The 15,097-nt window shown below is 39.1% G+C and overlaps 1 long non-coding RNA gene across 1 annotated transcript; it reads left to right on the top strand.

Moving 5' to 3' along the window:
* The first annotated feature begins 65 nt into the window (after nucleotides 1–65).
* Nucleotides 66–3,145, top strand: LOC128568692 (uncharacterized). The gene is made up of 3 exons (XR_008375195.1): nucleotides 66–496; nucleotides 990–1,066; nucleotides 3,044–3,145. It is a non-coding gene; the product is annotated as an uncharacterized LOC128568692 (long non-coding RNA).
* Nucleotides 3,146–15,097: the final 11,952 nt, after the last annotated feature.

Raw genomic sequence — 15,097 nt, 5'->3', positions numbered from 1 at the left:
GCCAGGCTCAAGCGGGGGAGAACCCCGTAGGGCCTGCACCAGCTCCAACTTAGGGCCCTCAGCGTAGTTGCGGCTTCCGCTACCACTTCGTCACACGCCCCCGCCCCCACTCGGCTCCATCTCTCCGGAGGAAATAGGCCTTTCATCTCCCGGGAGGGTCTCACCTTGGCCTTCAGACACCCGCTGAGAGGGGCATAATTAGCATAAAGAAGAAAGAGACTAGGACAGGTTCAGGCTCTAGCCCCAGGAATCTTTGACAGGAAGCTTGGGGTTGCTGCCCAGTCTCCCACGCAGTGTAGGTGAAGTCGGGCCCTTTTGAGGGAATGTGACTAAGGACAAAACTCTGATATTTTATGCCTCCTTAGGCCGAATGGGAGAGAATAAAAGTTAATTTTCATAAATTGCTATGCAGGGGTGAGATATAGAACTATAAAATGTTCTTCAAGACAGTTTTCTTGAAATCTTACCAGAAGTTTGGCAAGATTTTTGGTGCAAGGTAACTCTTTTCCTTGATTTGTACGCTGTCGCATCTTCATTCTGCAACACTGCCTTACATGCAAGTAACGTGGATCAGCTAATGGTTATCTGCTGCAAAATAAATAGAAAACCGCCCTTACTATCTTTTTATTATTTAAGTATACCTCCAAGAAGTTAACCTGTAATTTAGGTAAACTTAGTTACTGTCCTAACATATTTGAGTATATTTTATTCTGAAATTACTTTGCAAATACTGTTTTATTAGGCAGTGGTAGACTTTTAAATCCATTTCTTAGAGGACCGTTTCCCCAAAGCTTGTCCAATTAAGCTGACGAAGCAAGTGGGAATGAGATGTAATTAATGCCATTTACAGATGAAAAAATTGAGTTACCAAAATAGAAGTCAGTTGCTCAGAATTTAAAGGAGTTTGTCACTGATAGAGGGAAAAGCATAGGTCTATTGTTACCTGCTTTATCCACTAAACCAGGAATCCCTCAATTGTTTTCTTCCAGGTATCTTTTGATGCCCTTGTTATGTATTGTAGACAGTGCCCAATGGCTGAGAAGAATCCCGGAGGACTCAATAAAAGGTTTGAGTTTGAAATTTTCTGCATAGGAAATTACAGCTCAGCAATAAGTTATTGTGAAACAAGTCAATTTACTAACAACAAGAAAAGGCTTATTAATTCCTGGTTAGAAATGAGAAAATTTTTGAGATTGGTTGGAGAGTGATGGGTCATTTCCTTCGAATTGCTTCTTTATTCACCTCATCTTTAGGTGGCAGCACTACTATATAAATATTTTTTCAACTACAGTCTTCTGCAATTTAATATCCTAAAGAGTACTTTGTCCTACATGTTTCTAACTTGCATTGTAGAGATTAGGAGAGAGCAGAAATATGAAATCAGAGCTGAGAATTAGAATACTTAGGAGGTTCTCGAGGAGGAAAAACAAGCTATAAGAGACATTAATAAAGTTCATGCAGCTACTGAGGGAAAAGATTAGAAAATTTCCAAAAAAATTTTTTTTGTATTATAAGGAGCAAACATCATCTTTAAACCTGGTCTCTTATTGAAACATAGCACAAGATAATTTCCCAAAGCAAACCATAGTTTCTCAATACTGCAAGGCAAACCACCATTACTCAAACTTAGAGAATTGAGAAAACAAGCTGAACCAGATGTAAAAGTAGCAATTTACAGGTAATTCTTTATTGAAATTTCTCCCATATTTTTGAGGGCAGATATATGAGGATTATTTGGATTGTTTTCTAAGTAGAACTTTGTCTTAGTTAATTTTGTGTGCACACTTCTCTCTGTACCCCTTTATCCAAGCAACCCAATAAAATTGCACTTACATACATTTCAAAAAGACTGTACTCAGTTTTCTGTGTAAATACAGCTACCAGAGAATATTGAGGTATGTCAATCAACAATCATAAATAAAATTATTTCTGAATAGAGGATAAAGTATTAATAAAGTCTTTCTTGATGGCAGCTTCTCAAGACAAACTTGGGTTAGGAGTCTTAAAGCAAATTGGTAGTATTCAAACTCAGTAGTATTATGTTAAGATTTTAGAGCTCTTTGGTGCCAGCAAATCATGCAGCCTGGGGGCCTTTGCTCCAAACTTCTGCCAAGTCCATTTTGGCAGTAAAGTGTTCTGTTGAACAAAGTTTGCACGTGTTTAGGGTGTGAAGTGGTTCCTCAGGCATTTATCTGGTTTTATTTCAGTTTAGGGACTTGAAGACAAGGGTCAGACCTATGAGACTTGTAGAGTTCATATGTGGTCTGAAACCCACAGACTATACTAGCAATCTTGAATTTTCATTTAAACAAGGAGAGCTTTTTCTTTGTTTGTGTTGGAGTTGTTGAAGTGGATGGTTTAGCCTATTCCTTAAATTATTAACCTGGTATTGAACTAGTTTTCTCTTATAAGCAGGTAAGCAGGACCTTCTCTGTTGAGGGTGTAAAGCTGGGGAAAATAATTTCTCTTCCTCCACCTACAACAGCACCAAAATGTGTTTGTTCAGATGAAACTCACTATATAATAACATGCAACTTGAGAGTAAAGGGACCGGTAATTATTTAAACTTTATCTCATTCATTAAATTTTATGTATCTATGAGCCCCTGATCTTTTTGGTGTCAGTCATCTGGTTTCATCTTTTTGATCAACCTCCTCCCATCTTGGAGTCATTGGTTAATAGCACCAGAGCCAGATGTGTGTGCTAATTTTTCTTATTCCAAGGGTTCATTTTTCCCATAGAAAACCTCAATTTCTATTTTTAAATGAATTCTAATAGAAAATCCTTGCAGAATATGGGATAACATTTTGAAAATTGGAGTATTTTTTTCCTTCTTTCTGATTTAAAAGTAATGGGGAAAAAAGACAAAAGCAAAAGTAACAGATATTAAAATACTATCATCATACATTTTCTATAATCAGTGTAATATTAATGTGTAGGCTACAAGTATTGTAATTTGAAAATGGTAGTTATTCTTGATACTTTTGCCAAGGATGTGGTCTAAGTTTTTATTGATACCTTTTCCTTTTCTTTTCTTTAAAAGTAATTCAAGGATTGGTGCCCGTAGCACAGTGGTCACGGTGTCAGCCATATGCACCGAGGCTGGTGGGTTCGCACCCAGACCGGGCCAGCTAAACAACAATGACAACTGCAACAACAACAACAAATAGCTGGGCACTGTGGCGGGTGCCTGTAGTCCCAGCTACTTGGGAGGCTGAGCCAAGAGAATTGCTTAAGCCCAAGAGTTTGAGGTTGCTGTGAGCTGTGACGCCACAGCACTCTACCAAGGGTGAGAAAGGGAGCCTCTGTCTCAAAAATAAATAAATAAATAAATAAAAATAATTCAAATGTCAGAACTAAAAAGCGGAAGAGATTAGATATAGAGAGGAAAGCTGGGTTTTTCCAAAGAGTTAATCTATCTAAATAAGAAAGAACTGTTGAACTTTGTTGCAAATTTTATGGTGACCCTGAAACTCCTTTGTTTGCTTACTTTAAAATATCAATATGTTGCCATTTTACTACCTGGAATATAACAGTGAATCCATTCATGCATATGAGGTCTGACAATTAAATTTGCAAACTTATACTAGAAAAAGTGCTACCTGCCTCATTGCTGAACAACACTACAGTCATCTTTGAAGTACTCCCCTTGGGAAGCTACACATTGATGCCAGCTCCTAGTTTACCCTTCAAAGCAATTTTGGAACTCTTTTTCTGGTATGACTATCAGAGCTGTCATTGCACTGCACACAAAAACACTCAGCAACACTAATGAACACCACTCAGTAAGACACTGCCACACATTGACACAAACACAGATGTGAGACATTGAAACCTTACTGAGTTGTTTGTGCAGTGCTGCCAATGTAAGCGCATGGTGGCAAGTTCATGAACTTGATTGTCAGACTGCATACAACAACAGTTCTGATAGTCATTCCAGAAAAAGACTTCCAAAATTGCTATGATGGGTAGACTAAGCACTAGCATCAGTGCATAGCTTTCCAAGGGGAGTACTTCAAAGGTGGCCATAGTGATATTCAGCAATGAGGCATATAGCACTTTTTCTAGAATGAGTTTGAAAATTTAATAATCAGACCTGATACATACAACCAGATACCACTATCCTCTGCACCTCATCCAGATCATTTTTACAACCTAATACAGTAGTATTTAGCAATTAGATGAAGAAAATCATTGGGCTTTCTTTCTTTTTTATTGTTTGGGGTTCATTGAGGGTACAAAGAATTAGGTTACACTAACTGCATTTGCTAGATATAAAATCCCTCTTATAATTGTGTCCTGGCCCCAAGAGGTGTGCCATACACTGTAAATCCCCACCCCTCTTTCTCCACTTCCTCCCCGCTCGCTCATTTCCCTTGGGCTTTCTTTCTATGGTGAATGAAATGTGTCAGGGTTAAATAAAGACTATTCCAAGTAAGAAATATGAAATGAGCTCTTTTTTTTTTTTTTTTTTTTTGAGACAGAGTCTCACTATGTCACCCTTAGTAGAGTGCTGTGGCGTTACAGCTCACAGCAACCTCAAACTCTTGGGCTTAAGCGATTCTCTTGCCTCAGCCTCCCAAGTAGCTGGGGACTACAGGCACCTGCCTCACCGCCCAGCTATTTCTGTTGTTGTTGCAGTTGTTGTCGTTTAGCTGGCCTGGGCTGGGCTCAAACCCACCACTCTCGGTGTATGTGGCTAGTGCCGTAACCACTTGTGCTACGGGTGCTGAGCCTAAAATAAGCTTTTTCTTTAATATTTTCTCTCACAGTGTTTAAAAAATAATTTGAGTATGCTTTTTCTTGTCTACATAAATGAAATCTCAAATAAAATTATTAAATGTAATTACAGTCATAGCAAGATGTTATCTAAACCCTAATTAAAATGGCTTTCATTATTATTATTTTTTATTATTATTAAATCATAGCTGTGTACATTAGTGCAATTAAGGGGTACAATGTGCTGGTTTCATATACAATCTGAAATATTCTCATCAAACTGTTCAACATAGCCTTTATGGCATTTTCTTAGTTACTGTATGTAGGCATTTAGTAAATTTCGCCTGTACCCATTCTAAGATGCACCATAGGTGTGGCGCCACCCATTACCCTCCCTCCACCATTACCTCCCCCCTCCCTTCCCCTTCCTTGGCCCTTTCCCCATAGTCTCGTGCTATAGTTGGGTTATAGCCTTCATGTGAAAGCTATAATTTAGCTTCATAGTAGGGCTGAGTACATTGGATACTTTTTCTTCCATTCCTGAGATACTTTGCTAAGAAGAATATGTTCCAGCTCCATCCATGTAAACATGAAAGAGGTAAAGTCTCCATCTTTCTTTAAGGCTGCATAATATTCCGGGTATACATGTACCACAATTTGCTAGTCCATTCGTGGGTCGATGGGCACTTGGGTTTCTTCCATGACTTAGCGAATTATGAATTGGGCTGCAATAAACATTCTGGTACAGATGTCTTTGTGATTTTTGGTCTTCTGGGTATAAACCTAGTAAAGGAATTATAGGATCGAATGGCAGGTGTATTTTTAGGTCTCTAAGTATTCTCCAAACATCTTTCCAGAAGGAACGTATTAGTGTGCATTCCCACCAGCAGTGTAGAAGTGTGTCCTTTTCTCCACATCCACGCCAACATCTCTGGTTTTGGGATTTTGTAATGTGGGCTACTCTTACTGGGGTTAGGTGATATCTCAAAGAAGTTTTGATTTGCATTTCTCTGATGATTAACGATGATGAGCTTTTTTTCATGTGTTTGTAGATTGTGCGTCTGTCTTCTTTAGAGAAGTTTCTCTTCAAGTCCCTTGCCCACCCTGAGATGGAATCACGTGTTCTTTTCTTGCTAATACGTTTGAGTTCTGTGGATTCTGGTTATTAGAACTTTATCAGAGGTATAACCTGCAAATATTTTCTCCCATTCTGAGGGTTGTCTGCTTGCTTTCCTTACTATGTCCTTGGCTGTGCAGAAGCTTTTTAGTTTGATCAGGTCCTAGTAGTGTATTTTTAATACTGCTTCAATTGCCTGGGGAGTCCTCCTCATAAAATATTCACCCAGGCCAATTCCTTCAAGAGTTTTCCCTGCACTTTCTTCAAGTATTTTTATAGTTTCATGTCTTAAGTTTAAATCTTTTATCCAGTGAGAGTCTATCTTAGTTAATGGTGAAAGGTGTGACTCCAGTTTCAATCTTCTACAGGTCACCAGCCAGTTCACCCAGCACCATTTGTTAAATAGGGAATCTTTTCCCCACTGAATGTTTTTAATTGGCTTGTCAAAGAGCAAATAACGGTAAGTAGCTGGATTCATCTCTTGGTTCTCTATTCTGTTCCAGACATCTACTTCTCTGTTTTTGTGCCAATACCATGCTGTTTTAATCACTATTGATTTATAGTACAGTTTCAGGTCTGGTAGTGTTATTCCTCCTGCTTTGTTTTTATGGCTGAGTAATGTTTTGGCTATTTGAGTTTTTTTCTGATTCCATATAAAACGAAGTATTATTTTTTCAAGATCTTTAAAATATGACAATGGAGCTTTAATAGGAATTGCATTAAAATTATATATTGCTTTGGGTAGTATGAACATTTTAACAATGTTGATTCTTCCCAGCCATGAGCATGGTATGTTTTTCCATCTGTTAACATCTTCAGCTATTTCTTTTCTTAAAGTTTCATAGTTCTCTTTGTAGAGATCTTTCACGTCCTTTGTTAGGTATACTCCCAAATATTTCATCTTCTTTGGCACTGCTGTGAAAGTAATAGAGTCCTTGATTGTTTTTTCTGCTTGGTTATTGTTGGTATATATAAAGGCTACAGATTTATGGGTGTTGATTTTGTAGCCTGAGACATTGCTGTATTCCTTGATCACGTCTAAAAGTTTTGTAGTAGAATCCCTAGTGTTTTCCAGATATACGATCATATCATCTGTGAAGAGTGAAAGTTTGATCTCTTCTGACCCTATGTGGATACCCTTGATCGCCTTTTATTCCCTAATTGCAATGGCTAAAACTTCCATTACAATGTTAAAGAGCAATGGAGACAATGGAAGACCTTGCCTGGTTCCTGATCTAAGTAGAAATGATTCCAATTTATCTCCATTCAATACGATATTGGCTATGGGTTTGCTGTAGATGGCCTCTATTAGTTTAAGAAATGTCCCTTCTATACCAGTTTTCTTAAGTGTTCTGATCATGAAGGCATGCTGGATATTATTGAAAGCTTTTTTTGCATCGATTGAAAGAATCATATGGTCTTTATTTTTTACTTTGTTTATGTGCTGAATTACATTTATAGATTTATGTATATTGAACCAGCCCTGAGACTGTGGCATAAATCCCACTTGGTCATGGTGTATAATTTTTTTGATGTGTTGTTGGATTCTGTTTGTTAGGATCTTATTGAGTATTTTAGCATCAATGTTCATTAGTGATATTGGTCTATAATTTTCTTTTCTTGTTGGGTCTTTCCCTGGTTTGGGGATCAAGGTGATGTTTGCTTCGTAGTATGTGTTGGGTAATACTCCTTCTTTTTCTATATTTTAGAAGAGGTTAGTAATATAGGTACTAGTTCTTCTTTAAAGGTTTGGTAGAATTCTGACGTAAAGCCATCTGTTCCTGGGCTTTTATTTTTAGGAAGATTTTGTATAGTTGATGCTATTTCAGAACTTGATATAGGCCTGTTCAGCATTTCCACTTCATTCTGGCTAAGTCTTGGTAGGTGGCGTACATCCAGGTATTGGTCAACTTCTTTCAGCTTTTCATATTTCTGAGAGTAGAGTTTCTTGTGGTATTCGTTAAGGATTTTTTGTATGTCTGAGGGGTCTGTTGTTATTTCATCATGACCATTTCTGACTGATGAAATTAGAGATTTTACTCTTTTTTGCCTGGTTAGGTTGGCCAAAGGTTTATCTATTTTATTGATCTTTTCAAGAAACCAACTTTTGGATTTATTGATCTGTTCTATAATTCTTTTGTTTTCAATTTCATTTAGTTCTGCTCTGATTTTGGTTATTTCTTTTCTTCTGCTGGGTTTGGGGTTGGAGTGTTCTTCCTTCTCCAGTTGCTTGAGATGTCCCATTAAGTTATTAACTTCCTCTCTTTCCGTTTTCTTGAGGAAGGCTTGCAGTGCTATAAATTTCCCTCTTAGGACTGCCTTTGCAGTATCCCAGAGGTTCTGATAATTCATATCTTGATTGTTGTTTTGTTCCAAAAATTTGGTGATTTCCTTCTTAATCTCGTCTATAACCCATCTATCCTTCAGCATAAGGTTGTTTAGCTTCCATGTTTTTGTATGGGTATGCAGGTTCCTGTTGTTATTGAATTCAACTTTTATTCCATGATGGTCTGAGAAGATGCAAGTAATAATTTCTATTTTTTTAAATTTGCTGAGGTTAGATTTGTGGCCTAGAATGTGGTCGATTTTGGAGTATGTTCCCTTGGCTGATGAGAAGAATGTGTATTCAGTTTTGTTGGGATGAAATGTTCTGTAGATGTCTGTTAAGTCCATATGTTGAATGGTTGAGTTTAAATCTAAAATTTCTTTGCTTAGCTTCTTTTTGGAGGATCTATCCAGCACTACTAAAGGGGTGTTAAAATCTCCAACTACTATGGAAGTGGAGGAAATAGAGTTGCTCATGTCTGTTAGAGTTTCTCTTATAAATTGAGGTGCGTTGTGGTAGGGTGTATAAATATTAATAATTGAGATCTCATCATATTAAGAATTACCTTTAACAAATATGAAATGTCCATCCTTATCCTTAATTATTTTGATTGGTTTAAAGCCAATTGTGTCTGCAAAAAGGATTGCAACACCTGCTTTTTTCTGCTTTCCATTTGCCTAGAATATAGATGACCAAATATATTTGTCTTTGAACGTAAGATGAGATTCTTATATACGGCAGATATCTGGCTTGAGTTTTTGTATCCAGTCAGCCAACCGGTGCCTCTTTAGAGGACAGTTTAAACCATTCACATTAATTGAGAATATTGATAAGCCTTTTGAGAGTCCGGTGGACATTTTTAATCCTTTTGCAACTGTGCAAGTTGGAATTTGATCAAAATTTTCTGGGTGGGTTTACTTTTGTGGTGGAGGATTACACTGGTATTTATGGAGGACAGGTCTGAGAATATCCTGGAGAGCTGGTTTAGTTATGGCAAATTTCTTCAACAAGTGAATGTCATTGAAGTATTTAATTTCTCCGTCATAAATGAAACTCAGTTTAGCTGGGCACAGGATCCTGGGTTGAAAGTTATTTTGTTTTAGGAGATTAAAAGTCGATGACCATCCTCTTCTAGCTTGAAAGGTTTCAGCAGAGAGATCTGCAGTTATTCTAATATTCTTCCCCTTGTAGGTAATGGTTTTCTTTCATCTGGCTGCTTTCAGAATTTTCTCCTTCATATTAACTTTAGTGGAATTGATTATGACGTGTCTGGGGGATGTCTTATTTGGGTTGAGTCGTGCTGGAGTTCTGAAACTGTCTGCTATCTGAATTTCAGACTCTCTTGGCATGTCTGGAAAGTTCTCCTTCATAATCTCATGGAGAAGAGACTCTGTGCCTTGTGAAGCCACTTCGTCGCTTTCGGGGATCCCTGTAAGACGAATATTGGTTTTCTTCGAATTATCCCAGAGCTCTCTGATAGAGTGATCTGTTTTTGCCCTCCATTTCTCTTCCTCTTTGAGAGTTTGGGAGCGTTCGAAAGCTTTGTCTTCAGTGTCAGAAATCCTTTCTTCTGCTTGCTCCATTCTGTTACTGAGGGATTCTATGTGTTTCTCAGATCTTTGAGGGCTGCAACTTCTTGTCTCAGTGTGTCAAAATCTTTGGTCATTTGGTCTTTGAATTTGTTGAATTCTTGAGATGTCTCTTGGGTTTCTGCTTGGAGTTCTAATTTGATGTTATTTGCTATCCAGATTCTGAATTCAATTTCTGACATCTCAACTATTTGTGCATGGAATCTTGTGCTGCGTCTGCCCCATTTATCCTTGGTGGAATTGATCTACTCTGATTATTCATTTTGCCAGAGTTTTTCTGTTGATTTCGCCTCATGATTGTTTTTCACCGTTGCCTCTGGCCTTCCTCAGAGTTGGGGAGGTGTCTCCAAGATTAGACCCCAGCAGGATCATTCTGTTAATGCTTGATCTTTGTAGGGAGTGACCCTGTGTAGTTCCTCTGGGGCTGCTCCAGCTAGGGAGTTCTGGTTGTGGAAGCAGCACCTGTGTGTGACACACCCGGATCCAGCAACAGGCAAGAGGTGGTGCACATGGTTCTGGGAGTGCCTGGCGCCCAGACACTTTGGCACAGAGCGCCCAAGGCTTCAGCAGTCTCTGGCCTGGAGAAGGGTTCTGTGCAGAGGCAGAGAGGGCTCCAGAGGGCACGCAGCCTCCAGTATCCCTGGCCAGACAAGCGGGCCAGTGTGGAGGCCTGGAGGACATAGGAGGGAGGACGTAAGGTTGTGCGGCTCCCACAGTTCCTGGTCAGGGCACGCAGAGGCCCGGTGGGTGCGGGTCACGGGTCGGGGTTCATGGCGCAGCTCTTATGGAGGTCCGGGCAGCGCCAGGCTCAGGAGTTTGAGGTTGCTATGAGCTGTGACACCACGGCACTTTACCCAGGGCAACAGCCCGAGTCTCCAGTGTGCCCAAACTGTCTCAGTTTGCCCCTAAGGGTTAAGGCTGTAAGGCAGCTCAGTCCCGCCTTCAGGTTTTCAGTCACTAGCTTACTAGGTCCCACCCGATCCTTGCTCTGTGACCCTGAGGGCGGAGCTTGCCAGTGCAGTTCTCTACAATAGCTCCCTGCGACACAGCTCAGTGGCTCAGTCTGGGGTCCTACACAGTGCTCAAAGTTGTCCACACTCCTGCTCAAGCTCTCCCCAAGGCAGTTCAACTGAGTGCCAAGTCCAAAAACACCAAAACAATTCACAGGTATGGCCATTCCGGTTTGCAGTCTCACTGCTGCTTGTACTTAACGGTTGTCGGCGGGATTAGGTCGATCGAACACACGCAACCACTTGCCAATTTTCCACTGTTTTTGTCCTCCTTTTGGGGTCCAGAGGTCCCTTGCTGACTCCCTGTATCCTCAAAGGGATGATTATAGGCAGATTCCACCAGCCAGAGATGTCTGGAGTCTTATCTACCCAGACTTGCCATGCCCAGTTGCAGGGAAGCTGTTATTTGGCCACCATCTTTAGTCCACCTCCTATTATTTTTTTTTTTAGAGACAGAGTCTCACCTTATCACCCTTGATAGAGTGCCATGGTGTCATAGCTCACAGCAACCTCCAACTCCTGGGCTTAGGCGATTCTAATGCCTCAGCCTCCCAAGTAGCTATTTTTTGTTGCAGTTTGGTATTGGCTGGGTTCAAACCCACCACCCTCGCTATATGGGGCCAGCGCCCTACCTACTGAGCCACAAGTGCCACCCTAATGTGGCTTTTGTTAAAAAGACAATAACACATGGCCTGGCACCTATAGCTCAGCGGCTAGGGCACCAGCCACATACACAAGAGCTGGCAGGTTCAAATCCAGCCCGGGCCTGCCAAACAACAATGGCAACTGCAACAAAAAAGTACCCGGGCATTATATTTGGCACCTGTAGTCCCAGCTACTTGATATGCTGAGGCAAGAGAATCGCTTAAGCCCAAAAGTTGGAGGTTGCTGTGAGCTCTGACACCACGGCACTCTACCGAGGCGACATAGTGAAACTCTGTCTCCAAAAAAAAAAAAAAAAAAAGACAAGAGCACATGCTGATAAGGATGTGGAGAAAGGGGAACCCCCATATTTCAGTAGAAATGTAAATTAATATAGCTGCTATGGAAAATTATATGGAAGATTCTCAGAACACTAAAAATAAAACTACATGTGATCCAGCAATGCCACTGCTGGGTATATATTCAAAAGAGAAGAAATCAGTATATCAAGGAGATATCTGTACCCCCATGTTTGTTGCAGCAGTGCTCACAATAGCCAAAATACAGAATCAACCTAAGTGCCCAACAATGGATAAAGAAAATGTGATACAAGTATACTGGAATATTATTCAGCCATGAAAAAGAATGAAAGCCTGTCCTTTGCAACAACATGGGTTGCAGCAACATGGAAGCCATTGTGTTAGGTGATACAAGCCAAACACAGAAAGACAAATATCACATGTTCTTACTCATATGTGAGAGCTAAAAAAGCAAAGATCGAAAGTAGATTGGTGCTTACTAGTAGCTAGGAAGGGTAGAGGGGAAAGGATGATGAAGAAAATTTGATTAATGGATATAAATATATACTTAGAAGAATGAGACCTAGTGTCTTGATAGAGCAGCAGCAGGGTGACTATAGTTCGTAATCTATATATTTCAAAATAGTTAGAAGTGAATAATTTGAATGTTCTTAGCATAAAGAAAACAAAACTTTAATATCCCACTTATACCAATTTGATCTTCACAAATTATAAATGTATTATCAAGGTACCCCCAAATATGTACATCCATTATGTACCAATAAAAAATGTAAGTTCACAACAGTAAATGTAAGGATTAGTCTTTACTTGGTAAGTATGTATATAATAAAACATTTTTTGTATTATTATTTTGGAATCCCATTAATAGAGAAAGTACATAAACATATTACAGCTTGTGTTTAGATAGTGGTTTTTTTTTTCCTTAAACTTCCTTCTGAAAATTAGGGATGACCTACTAAATCAGGACTAGTTCTTACAAACCTTTATCAGTCAGCCTTATTTTCTTGGATTATTTGTTGAACAATATTTTTCAAATGTCTGTTTGCTAGACATTGTTGTAGATTCACAGAGTTTCCAGTCTGTGTAAGTAAGATAGATAGTAAACAAATACATAATATAATTCTAGGCAGTGATAAGTTCTAAAGGAAAAGGGAAAGTGTTTCTGTGTGATAGTGTGTGTGCATACCTCCCACCTTATATTTTACATAGAGTGATAAAGGAATATTCTCCAAAGAAGTAATATTTGAACGGAGATCTGAAATAGTCAGTCATGGGAATATTTGGGGAGATGTTCCAGGTATTGTGAAAAACTTATGTCACATAAAGTCACCCAAGTATAAACCAAGTAACACCCATATGGTAACCATTAATACATATGCTTTTTTTTTCTTAAGAGAAAAATAAACTCATTATATTTTCTGGGTACTTATTTGGTTTTCAGAAAATCTTTTCATTTAATATCATGCTTGCTCTGTATTTCCCATGATGATGTTCTGTTACTTAATATAGTAAGATTTGTGGCTCTACTGATAGAGCTTCAGAATCCCTTGTCTGTAATTCCAAAATCCAAAAAAAAAAATTTTTTTTTTTTTTTTTTTGGCCGGGCCCAGGTTTGAACCTGCCACCTCTGGCATATGGGGCTGTTCCCCTACTCCTTTGAGCCACAGGCACTAGCCCCCAATTTTTTTCTTAATTCATTTATTGGCAAAATCTGATCTGAACTGACATGAGTCTATTTTAAATTTTCATTTATTCCATTCAGTATGACTGTTGATACATTCATTGTAGAAATATTGATGTGTTTGATTAAGGGTTACTGCCCAAGACACCATATGTTAAGTATAGGTAATATAGTGTATTCCTAACCTATGAAAAAATTTAAATTCAGCGACACATGTGGCCCCAAGGATTTTAGATAAAAGATAAAAGACCTATACCAGATTTCTTCTTGGTTTCTGATTAAATATCAACATTGTTAAATTTAGGTATCTTTTATTGGAAAGTGTAATAATATTTATATAGTGCTCTTACACTAAACTAACTCTCCTTTTTTCTCTTCCTTTCCTCCTCCTCTTCCTTCCCTCTCCCCCATGCCATTTCTGTAGTGTTTGTTACTTACTATTCTTTGGCAAAGTTTTAAATATCAACCCTTTCCAAGAGCATGATTTTTCCTTTGACTTTGAAATAGCAGACATCAGAACTTTACATTTTCTTCACAAGTATCTTTCAATATATTTTTTTCATTTTCTTTGCTCCTGCTATAATTTCTGCCATTTCTGTTTCCAACTGAGATTGGAAATTTAATTATCCTATTCTTTTTTTTTTAATTATCCTATTCTTAACTTGATACCCTTCCCTCCCTCCCTTCCCCTCCCCCCTTTCTCCTTCCCTCCCTTACATCCTTCCTTCCTTCCATTTTTTTGAGACTGTGCCTGTCTCTATCAACCAGGCTGTAGTGCAGTATCAAGACAATACATAGGTCACTCTAACTTTGAACTCCTAGGCTCAAGAGATCTTCCCATCTCAGTCTTACCTGTAGCTAGGATTACAGGTGTGTACCACCACACCCGGATAATTTTTTAAGTATTTTGTAGAGATGTAGTACCTAGGCAGTTTTCATGTTAATGTGGTCTTTCACCATCCTTTTCTTTTCCTCTGAATGCCTTTAGATTTTTTTTTTTCTGAGACACAGTCTTACTCTGTTGCCCCAGGCTAGAGTACCCTGGTGATAGTGTCACTCACAGCAACCTCAAACTCCTGGGTTCCAGCAATCCTCCTGCCTCTGCCCCCCAAATAGCTAGGACTGCAGGTGCCCACCACAATGGCCAGCTAATTTTTCTAGTTTTAGTACAGATGGGGTCTCAGTCCTGCTCAGGCTGGTGTCAAACTCCTGAGCTCAAGCAATCCCTCCACCTCAGCCTCTTAGAGTGCTAGGATTACAGGTGTAAGCCACTATGTCCAACCATGTTTGGGTAATTATGAGGCACTGCCTTTATTGTTGTGGTCTTGTCAGGTGTCAGGTCACAGTAATAATTTGGATCTACCAGAATATACAAGGAAGTCATGTCAATAGCAAAAAAACCCCAAATAAGCCTATTGAAAAATGGGTTAATGATCTGAATAGACATTTCTCAAAAGAAGAAATACAAATGGCCAAGAAGTATATAAAAAATGCTGTCACTAATCATCAGGAAATGTGAATCAAACCCACAGTGAGGTATCGTTTCAGCCCAGATAAGATGACTATTATCAAAAAGATAAAAATAGGGAGAGGTGGAGCAAGATGGCGGCTGAGTAACAGCTTCCCTGCAACTGGGCATGGTGAGTCTGGGGAGATAAGACTCCAGGCATCTCTGACTGGTGGGATCTGCCTA

This window comes from Nycticebus coucang, chromosome 17 (genome assembly GCF_027406575.1).
Source record: "Nycticebus coucang isolate mNycCou1 chromosome 17, mNycCou1.pri, whole genome shotgun sequence".
Taxonomy (NCBI): Eukaryota; Metazoa; Chordata; class Mammalia; order Primates; family Lorisidae; genus Nycticebus; species Nycticebus coucang.
Note: the sequence above shows the minus strand (reverse complement) of the source record. Positions and strands in the feature narration are given on the sequence as shown.